This window comes from Bos javanicus, chromosome 2 (assembly GCF_032452875.1).
Source record: "Bos javanicus breed banteng chromosome 2, ARS-OSU_banteng_1.0, whole genome shotgun sequence".
Classification (NCBI taxonomy): Eukaryota; Metazoa; Chordata; class Mammalia; order Artiodactyla; family Bovidae; genus Bos; species Bos javanicus.
The window spans coordinates 49,092,193-49,110,504 of record NC_083869.1 but is presented as its reverse complement, the minus strand read 5'-3'; the positions used below and the strand labels follow the sequence as shown (position 1 = coordinate 49,110,504).

At 37.8% G+C, this 18,312-nt stretch overlaps 1 long non-coding RNA gene across 1 annotated transcript in view; it reads right to left on the bottom strand.

Moving 5' to 3' along the window:
- Nucleotides 1–9,696: 9,696 nt before the first annotated feature.
- LOC133235580 (uncharacterized) overlaps nucleotides 9,697–18,312 on the bottom strand; it is a 149,886-nt gene continuing 141,270 nt past the window's right edge. Inside the window, exon 3 of the long non-coding RNA XR_009732598.1 lies at nucleotides 9,697–9,793. This is a non-coding gene — a long non-coding RNA (uncharacterized LOC133235580). The remainder of the gene's footprint in view (nucleotides 9,794–18,312) is intronic.

The following is an 18,312-nucleotide window of genomic DNA, read 5'->3' as shown; positions in this document are numbered from 1 at the left end:
TGGAATGTTCTTGCTTTTTTGATGATCCAACAGATATTGGCAATTTGATCTCTGGTTCCTCTGACTTTTCTTAATCCATCTTGAACATCTGGAATTTCACTGTTCATGTACTCTTAAAGCCTGGCTTGTAGAATTTTGAGCATTACTTTGCTAGCATGTGAGATGAGTACAATTGTGTGGTAGTTTGAACATTCTTTGGCATTGCCTTTCTTTGGGATTGGAGTGAAAACTGACCTTTTCCAGTCCTGTGGCCACTACTGACTGTTCCAGATTTGCTGGACTGTTGAGTGCAGCACTTTCACAACATCATCTTTTAGGATTTGAAATAGCTCAGCTGGAATTCCATCACCTCCACTAGCTTTGTTCATAATGATGCTTCCTAAGGCCCACTTGACTTCACATTCCAGGATGTCTGGCTCTAGGTGAGTGATCACACCATCATGAATATCTGGGTCGTGAAGATCTTTTTTGTACAGTTCTTCTGTGTATTCTTGCCACCTCTTCATAATATTTTCTGCTTCTGTTAGGTCCATACCATTTCTGTCCTTTATCGAGCCCATCTTTGCATAAAATATTCCCTTAGTATCTCTAACTTTCTGGACGAGATCTCTAGTCTTTCCCACTCTATTGTTTTCCTTCCTCAGTGATGAAGGCTTTCTTATCTCTCCTTGCTATTCTTTGGAACTCTGCATTCAAATGGCAGAATGCTGCCAAGATGGTGGAGGAATAGGACCAGGAGACCACTTTCTTATCCACAAATTCATCAAAAGATCATTTGAATGCTGAGAAACTTCCACAAAACAACATCTGAACACTGGCAGAGGACACCACAAACCCAGAAAGGCAGCCCATTCTCTTTGAAATGAGGTAGGATAAAATATAAAAGAGACACAAAAGAGTGAGGGACAGAGACCTGTCCTTTGGAGGGAGTCGTGAAGGAGGAGAAGTTTTCACATAGTAGGAAACCCTCTCACAGGCAGGTCTGTAGGGAGTTTTGGAATCTCAGAAGGCAACATAACCAGGAGAAAAAACCCCACAGAATATACACCTAACCGCAATTGCAGAAAAGGGAACTTTCCCATGAAAGGCTCTAAGCTAACAACCTAACATACAGTCTTGCCTGCTCACAGAACAAAGGATTCAGTGAATACCAAAGGAGAGCTAACTAGCTGTGTACCAGCCCCTCCCCACCAGGAGGCAGAGAGGCATCCTTGTGACAGCAGAGCCAGAAGGCCAGGGGCTGGTACAATCTCAGCCCGAGATGGCATCTTCCACCAAACTGTGAGCAGGCTCCCGGCCGCTAACCACGTCTTCCTGAGATCCTGGACAGTTGACATCCTCCAGGAGAACCTCAGCCTGAGACCAGCTCTCCAGAGGAGACATATGGCACACCTGAGACAGTGCTCTCATGGTGCACCCAGGAAACCAAGTGGCCAGGACCAGGGAGGTGATTAAGGTGCACTGCCAACCTGGGAGAGTGTGCTCACCAATCACCTGGTTGCCTGAGCTGCTCAGACCTGGGAAAGGCACGAAACACATGCCCAACCCACAGAGAGTGGGCCAGAACTGTGTCTGAGGGTCTCCTGTGGAGGTATAGGTCAGCAGTGGCCTGTTGCAGCGGCTCTGGGTGCAGCAGACCTGGGTGTGGCATAAGCCCTCTTGGAGGAGGTCGCCATTAACCCCACCATAGAACCACCAGAACTTACACAGGACTGGGGAAACAGACTCTTGGAGGGCACAAATAAAATCTTCTGTGCACTAGGACCCAGGAGAAAGGATCAGTGATCCCACAAGAAACTGACCCAGTCATGCCCATGAGTGTCCAGGAGTCTCTGGTGAAGGCATGGAGAGGTCGGCACTGGCCTGCTGCAGGGTCAGAAGCACTGAGTGCAGCAGTGCGTGCATGGGGCCTTTTGAAGGAGGTCATCATTGTCTTCATTACCTCCACCATAGTTTGGCCTCAGGTCAAGCAACAGGAAGGGAACACAGCCCCTTCAATCAATAGAAAATTGGATTAAAGATTTACTGAGCATGGCCCCACCCATCTGAACAAGATCCAATTTCCCCTTCAATCAGTCATTCCCATCAGGAAGCTTCCATAAACCTCTTATCCTTATCCATCAGAAGGCAGACAGAATGAAAACCACAATCATAGGAAGTTGAATAGTAAAGTAGCAGAGAACAGTAGGCTCTACTTCAGGCTTAAATTACTACAAAGAAGGGGAAAATTGTTTTTAAGATACAAATTGTGCTCATAATAGCCTACTTGTTTTAGCATCATCTTGCCAGCAGTCAGTAACTAATACCTTTCTCAGTAAGGCATGCTACAATACCAGTGAAAGAGGGAGGGAAGAAAGTCAGGCTCAAGAGAGACTGTCTGTAGGACTAGCTCCTTTGGAAAATAATTTAGTGGTAGAAGTAACAGAGCTAACATGACTCACATGTACTGCAGACCTGAGTCAGAATCCAAGGGGGGTGGATTTAAGGGCTGGTCAAGGCACTAGAAGTTCATAGAAAGTCACTGTGTTTAGTTAGGTAGCAGAGCCATGGTTCTGGGTGGTCTTTCCCAGTGAAAATATAGCATTAGTTGGCAGCTGATTGTCAAAGCAACATTCCACATGAAATGGTTTGCAGGATTGAGCAAAGTCTGGGCTTGTCCCTAGGCAAAGGCTACAGACTAAATGATGGAACAAAGAGCAATGTATTAGGTCAGATAGATGAGGGCTGGGTCTATTTATTCATTAGGTACAATGCCTGCAGCCCATGGCACTTACAGAAGGGGCCTATGAATTCTTTTTCTAGTTTTAAATTCTCTTAAAATCAAAATAAAAAGGAAGATAATAGTAATAAACATATAATAAAGAATCCAGCTTGTATCTCTACCCACTTGAATTGATTTATAAGAGCCAAATGAAACAGTAAAATCTGGAACATGATTGATTCTACATCTCTGGTTTTCAAAAGCAAGAACAGTTAATCCTTCAAGAACACTGGGACAGAAAGTGAGGAGCTGACAGGAAAGTAACAATCAAGACAGATTAAAGGAGAGGACAGTTTTCTTGATTAAAGATTTACATGATTTTTTAACCTGCTCCCCGAACCTTTTCCCACCCATGAAAATACTAGAGTAAGTGAGGCAGTGCTAGCCTTATCAATCGTAAAACCTATCACCAAGAAGCCTCCTGTGTTCCCCATCTGTGGGGAAGAAAGGATCCTAACCTCTCTGAAAACATGCTAAGGAGAAACATAATCCTCCTCCCTGGAATCACTTTTCAACTTAGCATACACTCAAAATGCATGAGGCTCCAAGTGTGAAATGAGGATGTGACAGTCAGGCAAGGCAAAGAAAGATCACTTTACAACAGATACCTGCACTGAAGGCTAGAATGGAGACTTCACCACCATTTCTAGCTACTAGGTAGCCTTTTGAACAAGAACCTATATATGTAAATTGAGACAGCAGAGTTGTCATCAATAGAACCAAAGGATCCAGTTTCCTTAAGAAGACTCATATCTCAAGGTGTCATAATTACATTGCCAAATACATCAAAGCTCTGTTTGTGTATGCCTTCATTAGGTGACTAAAATCAAAAGGTAAAGCTTTTTTTTTATTCTTCCAAATATCAAAGCTCTTTATTTTTCTTCCAGATTTATTGCAATATAATTGATATTTGAATCAGTTCTAATCATGTATACCTGTGGCGGATTCATTTTGATATTTGGCAAAACTAATACAATTATGAGTAAAAGTTTACAGTGTACAGCATAATGATTCGTCTTACATACATCATGAACAAATTATCATTGTGATTTTAGTGAAAATCTCTCATCTTGTACAGATACAAAATAAAAGAAAAAAGAAAAAAATACATTTTCTTTGTGATGAGAATTCTTAGGATTTATTATTCTTGGTGGGATCTAACCAAGAAACCAAGATATCTCTATCTATGTTTCTGAATTTTCAATTGTTTTTCCAACTGACAGCATCAGACTGCATAAAAATCCAGTTGAAATTCCCTTTGAATGGTCAGTGTTAAAAAAGTAAATACTGTGTGATCTCCAGACAGCAGAATAACAATCCAAGTCGGCAGGGTAGCAGCTGATCTGTCAATGAAGCTTTTACTCAATGAAGTCCCTGGTGTAATTAAACTTTTTCTAGGGCAAAGAAAAGCCATGAGTCATCCTACTAGAAACAATTTCAAAGAGGGTGGCAGAGAATGCCATTTACTAGGATCTTGTCACTCACAGTAAGCCTATATTTAGATAAGTTAAAGCTGAAATCTTAGCTGTGTTTGATGACAGATCTATGGGACAAATGGGCTACAGTTGGCTTGAAATGCAAAATGGATAGCATCCTATTTACTCTGAACAAAAAACAATTTAGCACCTACCCCGTGGACTGTAGCCCACCAGGCTCCTCCATCCATGGAATTTTCTAGGCAAGCATACTGGAGTGGGTTGACATTTCCTTCTCCAGAGATAGAGGAGGGGAAAAGAATCTTACCAAGTCTAAAAATTGTATGAGGATCATTAATTACTATTTAATGATAATTGCATATAAAATATTTTAAAATTGTATTTAAAGGAAGGTAACTGCAGCCATGAAATTAAAAGACGCTTACTCCTTGGAAGGAAAGTTATGACCAACCTAGATAGCATATTCAAAAGCAGAGACATTACTTTGCCAACAAAGGTCCGTCTAGTCAAGGCTATGGTTTTTCCTGTGGTCATGTATGAATGTGAGAGTTGGACTGTGAAGAAGGCTGAGCGTCGAAGAATTGATGCTTTTGAACTGTGGTGTTGGCGAAGACTCTTGAGAGTCCCTTGGACTACAAGGAGATCCAACCAGTACATTCTGAAGGAGATCAGCCCTGGGATTTCTTTGGAAGGAATTATGCTAAAGCTGAAACTCCAGTTTTGGCCACCTAATGCAAAGAGCTGACTCATTGGAAAAGACTCTGATGCTGGAAGGGATTGGGGGCAGGAGGAGAAGGGGACGACAGAGGATGAGATGGCTGGATGGCATCACTGACTTGATGGACGTGAGTCTGAGTGAACTCTGGGAGTTGGTGATGGACAGGGAGGCCTGGTGTGCTGTGATTCATGGGGTCACAAAGAGTCAAACGTGACTGAGTGACTGGACTGAACTGAACTGAATTGAACTGTTAACAAAAAAGGACATAAATGGTAAGGAACTAATAGAAGCAGAAGATATTACAAAAAGGTGGCAAAAATACATAGAACTGTACAAAAAAGATCTTCATGACCCAGATAATCATGATGGTGTGATCACTCACCTAGAGCCAGACATCCTGGAATGTGAAGTCAAGTGGGCCTTAGGAAGGGTCACTACAAACAAAGCGAGTGGAGGTGATGGAATTCCAGTTGAGCTATTTCAAATCCTGAAAGATGATGCTGTGAAAATACTGCACTCAATATGCCAGCAAATCTGGAACAGTCAGTAGTGGCCACAAGACTGGAAAAGGTCAGTTTTCATTCCAATCTCAAAGAAAGGCAATGCCAAAGAATGTTCACTACTGCACAGTTGCACTCATCTCACACACTAGTAAAGTAATGCTCAAAATTCTCCAAGCCAGGCTTCAGCAATATGTGAACCATGAACTTCCAGATGTACAAGCTGGTTTTAGATAAGGCAGAGGAACCAGAGATCAAATTGCCAACATCTGCTGGATCATCGAAAAAGCAAGAGAGTTCCAGAAAAACATCTATTTTTGCTTTATTGACTATGCCAAAGCCTTTGACTGTGTGGATCACAATAAACTGTGGAAAATTCTGAAAGAGACGGGAATACCAGACCACCTGACCTGCCTCTTGAGAAACCTGTATGCAGGTCAGGAAGCAACAGTTAGAACTGGACATGGAACAATAGACTGGTTCCAAATAGGAAAAGGAGTACGTCAAGGCTGTATACTGTCACCCTGCTTATTTAACTTCTATGCAGAGTACATCATGAGAAATGCTGGGCTGGAGGAAGCACAAGCTGGAATCAAGATTGCCGGGAGAAATATCAATAACCTCATTCCAATCCCAAAGAAAGGAATGCCAAAGAATGCTCAAACTACCGCACAATTGCACTCATCTCACACGCTAGTAAAGTAATGCTCAAAATTCTCCAAGCCAGGCTTCAGCAATATGTGAACCGTGAACTTCCTGATGTTCAAGCTGGTTTTAGAAAAGGCAGAGGAAAAAATAAATTAAAAAAAAAAAAAAAGAAAAGGCAGAGGAACCAGAGATCAAATTGCCAACATCCGCTGGATCATGGAAAAAGCAAGAGAGTTCCAGAAAAACATCTATTTCTGCTTTATTGACTATGCCAAAGCCTTTGACTGTGTGGATCACAATAAACTGTGGAAAATTCTGTAAGAGATGGGAATACCAGAACACCTGATCTGCCTCTTGAGAAATTTGTATGCAGGTCAGGAAGCAACAGTTAAAACTGGACATGGAACAACAGACTGGTTCCAAATAGGAAAAGGCTGTATATTGTTACCCTGTTTATTTAACTTATATGTAGAGTACATCATGAGAAACGCTTTGACTCATTTGGAAAGACTCTGATGCTGGGAGGGATTGAGGGCAGGAGGAGAAGGGGACGACAGAGGATGAGATGGCTGGAGGGCATCACTGACTCGATGGACGTGAGTCTGAGTGAACTCCGGGAGTTGGTGATGGACAGGGAGGCCTGGCATGCTGCGATTCATGGGGTCGCAAAGAGTCGGACACAACTGAGTTACTGATCTGATCTGATCTGATGCAGATGACACCACCCTTATGGCAGAAAGTGAAGAACTAAAGAGCTTCTTGATGAAATTGAAAGAAGAAATTGAAAAAGTTGGCTTAAAGCTCAATATTCAGAAAACTAAGATCATGGCATCCGGTCCCAGCACTTCATGGCAAATAGATGGGAAAACAGTGGAAACAGTTTCTGACTTTATTTTTCTGGGCTCCAAAATCACTGCAGATGGTGATTGCAGCCATGGAATTAAAAGACAATTACTCCTTGGAAGGAAAGTTATGACCAACCTAGACAACATATTAAAAAGCAGAGACATTACTTTGTCAACAAGATCCATCTAGTCAAGGCTATGGTTTTTCCAGTAGTCATGTATGGATGTGAGAGTTGGACTATAAAGAAAGCTGAGTGCCAAAGAATTGATGCTTTTGAACTGTGGTGTTGGAGAAGACTCTTGAGAGTCCGTTGGACTGCAAGGAAATCCAACCAGTCCATCCTAAAGGAGATCAGTCCTGGGTGTTCATTGGAAGGACTGATGTTGAAGCTGGAACTCCAATACTTTGGCTATGTGATGCAAAGAGCTGACTCATTGGAAAAGATCCTGATGCTAGGAAAAATTGAAGGCAGGAGGAGAAGGGGATAACAGAGGATGAGATGGTTGGATGACATCATCCATTCAATGGACATGGATTTGGGTGAACTCCAGGAGTTGGTGATAGACAGGGAGGCCTAGAATGCTGCAGTTCATGGGGTCGCAAAGAGTCTGACACAACTGAGCAACTGAACTGAACTGAACCGTTAACAACAATGTGTAATAGGATATTCTTTGAAGAAAGAAACTAAAGATAAAAATTAAAATTGTACATCTGAACATACTTATTCTACTTAAGCACAGAACACTTAATTGAAATCAGCAATATCTATAGTATGAAAAAGACAACATTAAAAGTTTTATAATTTGAAATGCTATCCAACATTAAAAGCAATCAAAAATAAAATTATACACTTGACTATCCTGGGTAGAGAAGATCTCCTGAGTAGAAAATGGCAACCCACTCCTGTATTCTTGCCTGGAAAATCCTATGGACAGAGTAGCCTGGTGGACTGCAGTTCATGGGATAGCAAAGAGTTGGACATGACTGAGCATACACTCATGTCATGTCACAAAAGTATATATAAATATTTCATAAAACAATATAAAATAAATTTTTAAAATATTTCAAATTAGAACATTTTTAACAAACATGGCACATTCCTGTGTTAGTTTATTTTTAACTAATCTAAATTGAATATCAATAAAGATAAACCATTTAAGCATAAAAGGATGAATCACATAAATGTCTATTCACAAAAGAAAAAGAAAAATGGTTGATGAATTTTTTATAAACAAATGAAAATTAAAATGAGAGTACAAATGGCATCTTTTATTTTTATTTATTTATTTTTAATATAAATTTATTTATTTTAATTGGAGGTCAATTTCTTTACAATATTGTATTGGTTTTGCCATACATCAACATGAATCTGCCACAGGTGTACATATGTTCCCCATCCTGAACTCCCCTCCCACCTCCCTCCCCGTACTATCCCTCTGGGTTGTCCCAGTGCACCAGCCCCAAGCATCCAGTATCATGCATCGAACCTGGACTGGCGATTCATTTCATACATGATATTATACATGTTTCAGTGCCATTCTCCCTAATCATCCCACCCTCTCCCTCTCCCACAGAGTCCAAAAGACTGTTCTATACATCTGTGTCTCTTTTGCTGTCTCGCCTACAGGGTTATCATTACCACCTTTCTAAATTCCATATATATGCGTTAGTATACTGTATTGGTGTTTTTCTTTCTACCTTACTTCAGTCTGTATAATAGGCTCCAGTTTCATTCACCTCATTAGAACTGATTCAAATGTATTCTTTTTAATGGAAAAGTAATACTCCATTGTGTATATGTACCACAGCCTTCTTATCCATTCATCTGCTGATGGACATCTAGGTTGCTTCCATGTCCTGGCTATTATAAACAGTGCTGCAATGAACAAATGGCATCTTTTTTTTTTTTCTAATTTTATTTTATTTTTAAACTTTACATAATTGTATTAGTTTTGCCAAATATCAAAATGAATCCGCCACAGGTATACATGTGTTCCCCATCCCAAACCCTCCTCCCTCCTCCCTCCCCATACCATCCCTCTGGGCCGTCCCAGTGCACCAGCCCCAAGCACCCAGCATCGTGCATCGAACCTGGACTGGCAACTCGTTTCATACATGATATTTTACATGTTTCAATGCCATTCTCCCAAATCTTCCCACCCTCTCCCTCTCTCACAGAGTCCAAAAGACTGTTCTATACATCAGTGTCTCTTGCTGTCTCGTATACAGGGTTATGGTTACCATCTTTCTAAATTCCATATATATGCATTAGTATACTGTATTGGTGTTTTTCTTTCTGGCTTACTTCACTCTGTATAATAGGCTCCAGTTTCATTCACCTCATTAGAACGGATTCAAATGTATTCTTTTTAATGGCTAAGTAATACTCCATTGTGTATATGTACCACAGCTTTCTTATCCAATCATCTGCTGATGGACATCTAGGTTGCTTCCATGTCTTGGCTATTATAAACAGTGCTGCGATGAACATTGGGGTACACGTGTCTCTTTCCCTTCTGGTTTCCTCAGTGTATATGCCCAGCAGTGGGGTTGCTGGATCAAATGGCACCTTTTAAAATGTTAAATTATTAAATTTCTAAAAACATCATAATATCCAATCATAGTTACAATAACACTGGTGGGAGTATAAATTTGAGAAACATTTCTAGAAACAATTTGATTACAGTTATCAGGAGCCTAAAAAAAGTATTTAAATCAAACTAATGGATCTAGGGTAATTGTTTGGAAGTTCCAATAATGAACACAACTATCCATATATACCTGATGGAAGAATGGTCATCCATTCAACTTCCAGGGAAATGTCATTAGGATTGATGAAGGAATGAAGAAATACCCAGTTCCTCAGACCAGTAGAATACTGGACCTAATTTAGGAGATATAAGTTACAACTAGATCATTTATATAATCCCTTTTTTAGATGTTCATTTTCCTTCTGTGAAAGCAACTCCTAGCTAATAATCAGAACATGACGCTAGTATATTTACTTGCAAAGACATTGGTCGCACTATAATTTACAATAGAAAAGAGAAAAATAAAGTTTTCCAGTAAAAGGAACAAAATTTCATCCATATTAACACATATTGTGTCTATTAAAGTATATTTTAAAGCTAAGTTATTAAATAAAAATAAAATCTGTTAAGGGAAAAGTGGGGAGGGATAAATTGGGAGATTGAGATTGACATTTACGCACTGCTATGTATAAAGTAGATACCTAATAGGAACCCACTGCATAGCACAGAAACTCTATTCAGGGCCCTGTGGTGACCTATATAGGAGGGGAATCTAGAAAAGAATGAGTATATGTGTATGTATAACTGATTCACTTTGCTGTGTAACAGAGTCTAGCATAGCATTGTAGACCAACTATACCCCCCCCAAAAAAAGATAATTTACAAAATAATAAAAAGTAAAATCTTGAGAATGATTTATAATGCATATTTGTCTTTATAAAATCAGAAGAGTCTGTTATATTACTTTTTGGAAGTTGTAAATACAACACTGAAATCTGCTTGACAAAAATTACTGATTTAATGACAATTTATCATAATAACCAAAGTACAGTCTTCCTTTAAATGACATTGCAGAAACCTTAAATTTTCATAAAATCTTCTCTATATTCTTTTGAGAATAAATCTCAGTTGCCTGACTATTCTGTGCTTCATTCAGTTTCCTGCTCTGTAACATGGAAAATTTGTAAATAGAATTGTACCTTTCACGAATTCAATATCATATCAGCTTCTGACATTATAAACCACCTGTGTACTGAGACAGGGGGGACGAAGAAACTAGTCAATGCTGTTTTCATCATTGGCTTCTTATGGATTTGTACTATCTAATGTTCTGAAAAAGAGTCTTGGACCACCTCTAAATAACAGATGTGAGGGGGAACTGCAGTATTTCAATCCTTGTTTTTGGCAGGAAGTATTTGTTTTTAATGTGAAAGCAAACAACCAAAGAAAACCTTTCCCATCTGCTTTTATCAGCAAGAAAGTCAAACGGAAGTCATAGTATCCTCAGCAAATAGCACTGGAATTCATTGCACAAAGACATCCCTCATTTACAGACACAGCCTCCGAAGGTGTTAGGTCAACATTAGAATGATAAATAGTCAGAGACTAGGTTGCTTAGGGAGATTTTAGCAATATTGAGTAGGACTCGCCTACATTCTCAGTTTAGGGTTGCTTCTCTATAGAATTGAATCTCCAGGTAGAGATTCTGAAAAAGCAATCCCATTTCTCACAAACACACATGTGTTGAGGTAATTTTCTCCTTCCTCAAAACTGCTTGTAGCTTAGAGATCAGTCCATAATCAACCTCTGTGAACTTGACAAGTATCTACTTTATACATATCAAGAGCCCAGGTGACCGCCAGGTCAATAGGGCCACATAAAGGGGATAATGAAAGTCACCAAGATACATCAGTATGTGAAGCAGCAACACAGCTGCTAATTAAAAGTGACTTGGGAAATTGGATCAAGATGGCAAGCAGAGCAAATGTGTTTGTCTCTAAGTCCCAACCCAAATCTCCAACCCAAATGACAGAAAACACACCCATTTTCTTCCATTTTAAGTTCATTACAGCACTAGAAAAGCATAAGGGAGATAAATTTGGACCAGAAATGTTAGGAAATATCTGCAACATGGAGAGCATTTGAAATAAATACACACAGAATAAAACTGCCGCAAAAGGTAGACGGTGCTTCAGAGTTGTTCTGTGCCCAGAGCACTGAGGCAAATCAGAGTGATTTATTGTACAGACATGTTTAGAGAAGTTTAGCAGATGAAGCAATTGCCACACACACCACAAACATGTACACACATCCCAGAAGCAGCAGCAGAGATCTTTGAAAGGCTGCAGCATTGAGCATTAGAGCAGGGACCTCAGGCAGGATAGAATCCTCAGTCAGGAGGAAAAGGAAGTCTCAATGATGATATAATGAGCTACTATTATACACCACCAACACATGCCTTCCCATTCCCCTGCAACTAGGATGGCTACAATAAACAGAACCACACCAACATACAGATAAATAGTGACTCTGATACAAAGAGACTCTGATGTCAAAGATGACATCCAACCACGATCAGAAAATATTTCAAGGAAACCAACTGCATGAAATAAATGCACCACACTAAGAAGAATGAACACCTGAGGAGACAAACTTAACAGAGAAAACAAGAGACCCTGAAAGAACATTTTCGAAATTGAGGTATAATTTACATAAATAAATACCTAGGTCCTAGGAGTTCAGTGTGACAAATTTTGATAATTGTATATATTATATAATTAACACTCCCAAATAAGATTTGAAACATATCACCTCAAAAAGTTGTCTCTTGTCCCTTGCCCCTCAATTTCCCCATCTTAGACAACAACATTCCAATTTAAATTACCACAGAATAATTTCATATGCTCCTGATTTCATATAAATAGAATCACAAAGATATATTCTTAAAAAAAAATAATGTTTTTGACATTCATCTATGTTGTGCACATTTTTAGTTGACAAACAATATTCTGCTCTATAATTATATATCATTGATTTATTCTCCTGTTGAAGGACATTTGGCTTGTTTCCAGTTTGGGGCTTAGTATGAATAGATCAGCTATGAACATTCCTATATAGGTATTTTTGGGTAAGAATGGAATTTCAGGGCCATAGGGTAGATAGACTCTATTTGAGTCTAGTTTAACTCTATTTGAAAAAAAGCCAAACAGTTCGCAAAAGTTTGTACCATTTTACTCTCCAACCTGCAACGGATTAGATTTCTGTTTGTCCCACATCCCAGCCAGCATTTGGTATTGTCAATCATTTTTATTTTAGCAATTCTAGTGGGTATGCAATATATGTTACTTGTTATCTTGTTCAATAATCAATCAATTGTGTGTATATGGGTCCATTTCTGGACTTTCTATTTAAATATAAATAATGATACCACATTGTATGATTGCAGCTTTACAGGAAGTCTGAAAATATATAATGTTAGATTTTGTCACTTTATTCTTCTTTTTCAAGACTGTTTGGTGTAGTATAGGTTCTTAATATTTCCATATAAATTTAGAAATAAATTGTTAGTTTCTAGGAAGGAAATACTTGGAGTTTTAAGTGAGCTTGCTTTAAAACTAAAGATCAATTTAAAAAAAAAATGGATATCTTAACAATACCAAGTCTTTGCATGGAGTGAAAGCATATATTCTTATTTCAATCCCAATCTTGGGAGAAGAAATTTACTATTCCAGTAGTAAGCATAAAGCTATCTGAAAGACTTTTAAAATAGGTGTTCTTTATCAGATTTAGGATGTTTTCTTATAGTCCTCATTTGCTGAGACTATGTATTATGAAAGAGTGCTGAATTGGTCAAACCTCTCCCCACACCCCTCTGTTGAGATAATCATAATTTTTCTGTTTGTTCCTATAATGTGATGAGTTATATTGACTGAAAATTAAACTAAAATAAAATATAATTAAAATAAACATTTAAAAAGTATTAAACTTTGCATTTCTGAAGTAACATTTACTCCGGTATAATGTATTATCTATTTATATATTGTTGGATTCAGTTTGCTAGTATTTTGATAATAATTTTTTATGTCTATAATTACAGGGATATTAGGGCTAAATTTTCTTTTCTTGTAATAGCTTTATTGGGCTCTGGAATTAGGGTAATGCTGGCTTCATAAGATAAGGTAGTAAGTGCTCCCATCTACCACTCTATTTTCTATCAGAGTTTGTGTAAATTTGGGATTATATATTCCAAAAATTATACATATATATTAATTCAAATATTTGATAGAATCAGCCAGCGAAGCTGTTTGGTCCTGGGATTTTCTTTGAGGAAAGTTTTAAAGTTATTAATTCAACTTCTTTATAGGATATTTAACTACTCATATTTTATATTTCTTCTTGATTCAACTGTACTAAATTGTAGGAACTGTAGTGATGTCTCCTTTTTTTATTGCTTATATCTGTATTTTGTATTTCCCCTTTTTTATGATCAATCTTACCACAAGTTTACCAATTATACTAATGACAGTAAAGAACCATATTTACTTGTCTGTCTGTTTCATTAATTTCTGCTCTTATTTTTTTATATTTTTCTTTGATTTATTTTGGATTTAATTTGTTCCTTTTTCTAGTATCTTTAAGTTTAACTTTATTGGTAATTTTAGGCCTTTCTTCCTTTACATTTAAATCTATAAATATTCCCCTAAGTAATGGTTTAACAATAGCAACATCTCACAAATTTTTATATGTTGAGTTTTCATTTTAATTCCATTTAAAGTATTTTTGAATATTTCTATTTTCCTTTAAATTTCTTCTTTAATCCATAGATTACGGAATGTATATTTTCTAAGTTGAAAATATTTGGCATTTTCAGGTAACTCACCATTATTTCTTTCTAACTTAATTCCATACTGGTCAAAGAATAACTGTATATATAATTTCAATCCTTTGATATGTATTAAAGTGTATTTTGGTATTCAGCATATGTTCTTTCTTAGTGAATGTTGCATTTACAATTGTAAAGAATGGGTGTTCTGTAGTTGTTGGGTGTAGTGTCCAATAAATATCAATTAAGTTGCTGGAAATAGTTTATAGTGTGTAAGCTTACTCTTTTCTCTTAACTATTCATTCTATCAGTTACTGATAGAGAGGTGTTCAAACCTCTAATTACATTGTGGTTGTAGTTGAGTTGCTAAGTCGTGTCTGACTTTTACAGTTCTGTGGAACATAGCCTCCCAGGCTCCTCTGTCCATGGGATTTTATAAGAAAAATACTTGCTGCTGCTGCGGCTGCTAATTCGCTTCAGTCGTGTCCGACTCTGTGAGACCCTATAGACGGCAGCCCACCAGGCCCCGCCGTCCCTGGGATTCTCCAGGCAAGAACAGTGGAGTGGGTTGCCATTTCCTCCTCCAATGCATGAAAGTGAAAAGTGAAAGTGAAGTCGCTCGGTTGTGTCTGAACTCTTAGTGACCCCATGGACTGAAGCCTACCAGGCTCCTCCATCCATGGGATTTTCCAGGCAAGAGTACTGGAGTGGGGTGCCATTGCCTTCTCCCAAAAATACTTGAGTGGGTTGCAATTTCATTCTCCAGGGGATTTTCCTGACCCAGGGAAGTTGTGTCCTGCATTGCAGGTAGTTCCTTTACCAACTGATCCACCAGGGTGGGTGTGTTCTATTTGTCCTTTTAGTTTCATCAAGTTTTGCTACCGGAATTTTGTTTGAGGGAAAGCATTCCTCCTGTGTTTCTCCTCTGTCCTAATACTCTTCCTACTACTCACAGAATACTGCAATTCTGATACTTCTGATCACCAAACATGATGAGGATTTCCCACATCAGTATTTCTCAGACACTGGCTGGGTGCCCAATGATTTAACTCCATTTTGACACTATTTACTTAGAGACAGTGTCAGATCCCACAGGTTAAGAAGTCAATTCCAAGACCTCCTTCCCCTACTTCAGACTTTAGTTCACAAATCCAGATTGTTACATGTATATCTGAACAACATACCATAAACCAGAGGTTTCCATAAACCTCTGGACATTCATTCCCACAACATTTCCTTATAACAAGAAAAACTTTCTTTACTTTTCTTTTAGAGAAAATATGTTGAAAGATTTCTTTCAGCTTTTGTCTGCCTGAAAAATCTATTTGTCCTATCTTTATTTTTGAAGGATTTTTTGCTGAATACACCATTTTGTGCTGACAGCTTAATTTTTAACACTTTAAAGATGTTATTTCATTTTATTCTGGTCTCCATTGTTTGAGATAGGGAACCAGCTGTCATTGGTATCATTTCTCCCCTGCATGTAGTTTGCTTTTTCTTCTCTAATTGCTCTTCACATTTTCTTTTTATTCTTAGTTTATAGCAGTTTGACTGTAGTGAGGTTGCACATAGTTTTCTTTGTATTTATTATGCTTTGGATTTGTTGAACTTTTTGGATATATGAGTTAAGCTTTATTAATTATGAAAATTCTCAGCCTTTATACCTTAAAATATTTCCTCTGCTCCATTATTAATCTTTTCTCCTTCTGTGACCCTGAATACATATTTTTCTACTCCATATACAGATATTAGATGCTCTGTTCCTTTTTTAAGAATTTTAATGTTTATTTAGAAATTTGCTAGTGACGTATATTCAAATTCACTGATTCTTTCCTCTTATCTGCTCAATCTGTTGATGGCATCAATGTATGCCTCATTTCTGATAAATGTGTATGTATATCTCTCACTTTGTATACTTTTATTCTCTAGTGATATTACCAACTCTTCTTATATGTTGTCTAATTTTTTTCCTAGACCTTAATGTCTATATTCAACTTTTTAAATGTTTCTGTCTGACAATCACAATGGCTGGCCTATCGCTGGGTATGCTGCTCTATATTGACTACTTCCTCTCTTTCATGGGTCTAATTTTCCTGCTTCTTTGTGTATCTTACAACTTTTGACTACATACAAGCTACTTGTGATAAAAATAAAGCACAATAGAAACTAAAGAAATAAAATTACTTCCACTATAAAGCATGTCCTTTTCTCGGTCAGGCCTGTGTTGAGTGCTGACCACCTTTAGTCTGTAGTGAAGTGAAGCTGAGTTTTGCTGCAGTTTATTTAGACGCAGTTTATCTCTGGTTTCAGATGTTTTGAGCAAAAGATTGGGTGTATCCATTTATTGAGATTTGGGATCTGAACCTTTGTTGATCTCTTTGTGCTCTATTGCTTATTTGTAAGCTTTCCAAACCATGAGAAGTCTCTTTCTACATCTTGTGAAATTGTTCTTTGCTCTACTGCCCTCCTCCCAGTTTTCAGCACTTGATGAAGGTACAAATTATCCTGGAGGGATTTCTCCCAGCTCTCATGTTTTACATTCACCCTTTAAGGGGACACTGCCTTGCACTTGGTAAAACTCTACATGCCCAAATGCCTCAAACATGCTCTGCCCCTAATCTTTAGCATATAATCCATGCACCTGTTGAAGACTCGGAAAAGAGCTGGTAGCTGGGTACAGAATTGCCTCTGGCTGTGGATGGTTATTATCCACCATTCATGTGACTACACATGACTAATAACAGTTTATTAAGAGTTTAGCTGATTACTCCTTATACTCATCTATCATGGACTTCTCTCCCACAGCTCCACTAGGGATGAAAAAAGTCATGCCTCTCTGCCAAGAACTATTCATTGCTTTGTGGGATTTCATTTATTTATTTTTCTTTGCATTCTTACTCTCTTACAGCTAAACCAATCAAAAACCACTTTGATCCTATATATTATCTGACATGCTCTACTTAGGATGGGAGTAAATATCTCTTCCTAATTGTAAATGTCCAAAGAATACTAATTATAGAATATTAATACTACTTTTTAAAAATAACCAGTTTTATACTCTGGAAATAAAATATATTTGCTAAATTTTTTAAAATAATAATAAAAATAAACCCCTCCATAGATGTAGGCACAGCAACAGAATGACAGAAAAGGCACAACTGAAGAATAAATAAATAAGTGGGATGATTTCATTGTGCCATACTTCCAGAATACAGCACAAATATAGAATGATGCCAAAATTACAAGAGAAAAGGTGAGAGAAATGGAGTATCAATCCAGAAATTTACCTTCCTATTCTACTGAGTTATATTAAAAGGCTGGAGAAAACAGAGAGAATGGAAGAAAGGAAATAGACAATTAAATGACAGAAGAAAATTCCCTGAGCTAAAATATATATATATTTAAAAAACAAATCTCCAATCAATATGATAAGATCTATAAAGTGTAGAATAGGCCCTTGGTTAAAGAAAAACATCCTAAAATGTTCTAGATATGATAGTAAACTCTTATACTTGAGGCAATAAAAATCAAAGTAAATCAGACTTCTCATTGTCAATCCTATTTGTAAAGAGAAAGAAGTAATATCACTAAAGTTCTAAGAAAAAATAATTTTGAATTTAAAACTGCATATTCAAACTCTGAAGATATATATTTTTTTGCTTATTTATTTACATATTTATTTTGGTTTCCTAAAATCTATTCTATTCTTTTGATACTAATTCTCTGAAGTTCCTCTTGAATACCACTCCTTCCCCATAATTTAAAATTTTGGGGGGATGAAACTGATTCTAATCCCTAGTCCAGAATGAGTATATTATTTGTTCTTGGGCAACTAAATCCATGGTGAGCTTCTCTGGTGACTTAGCCAGTAAAGAATTTGCCTGCAATGCAGGAGACCCAGTTGCAATCCCTGGGTTGGAAAGATGTACTGGAGTAGGGAATGGCAACCCACTCCAGTATTCTTGCCTGGGTAATTGCAGGGACAGAGGAGCCTGGCAGGCTACAGTCCATGGGGTTACAAAGAGTCAAACACAACTAAGTGACTAACAC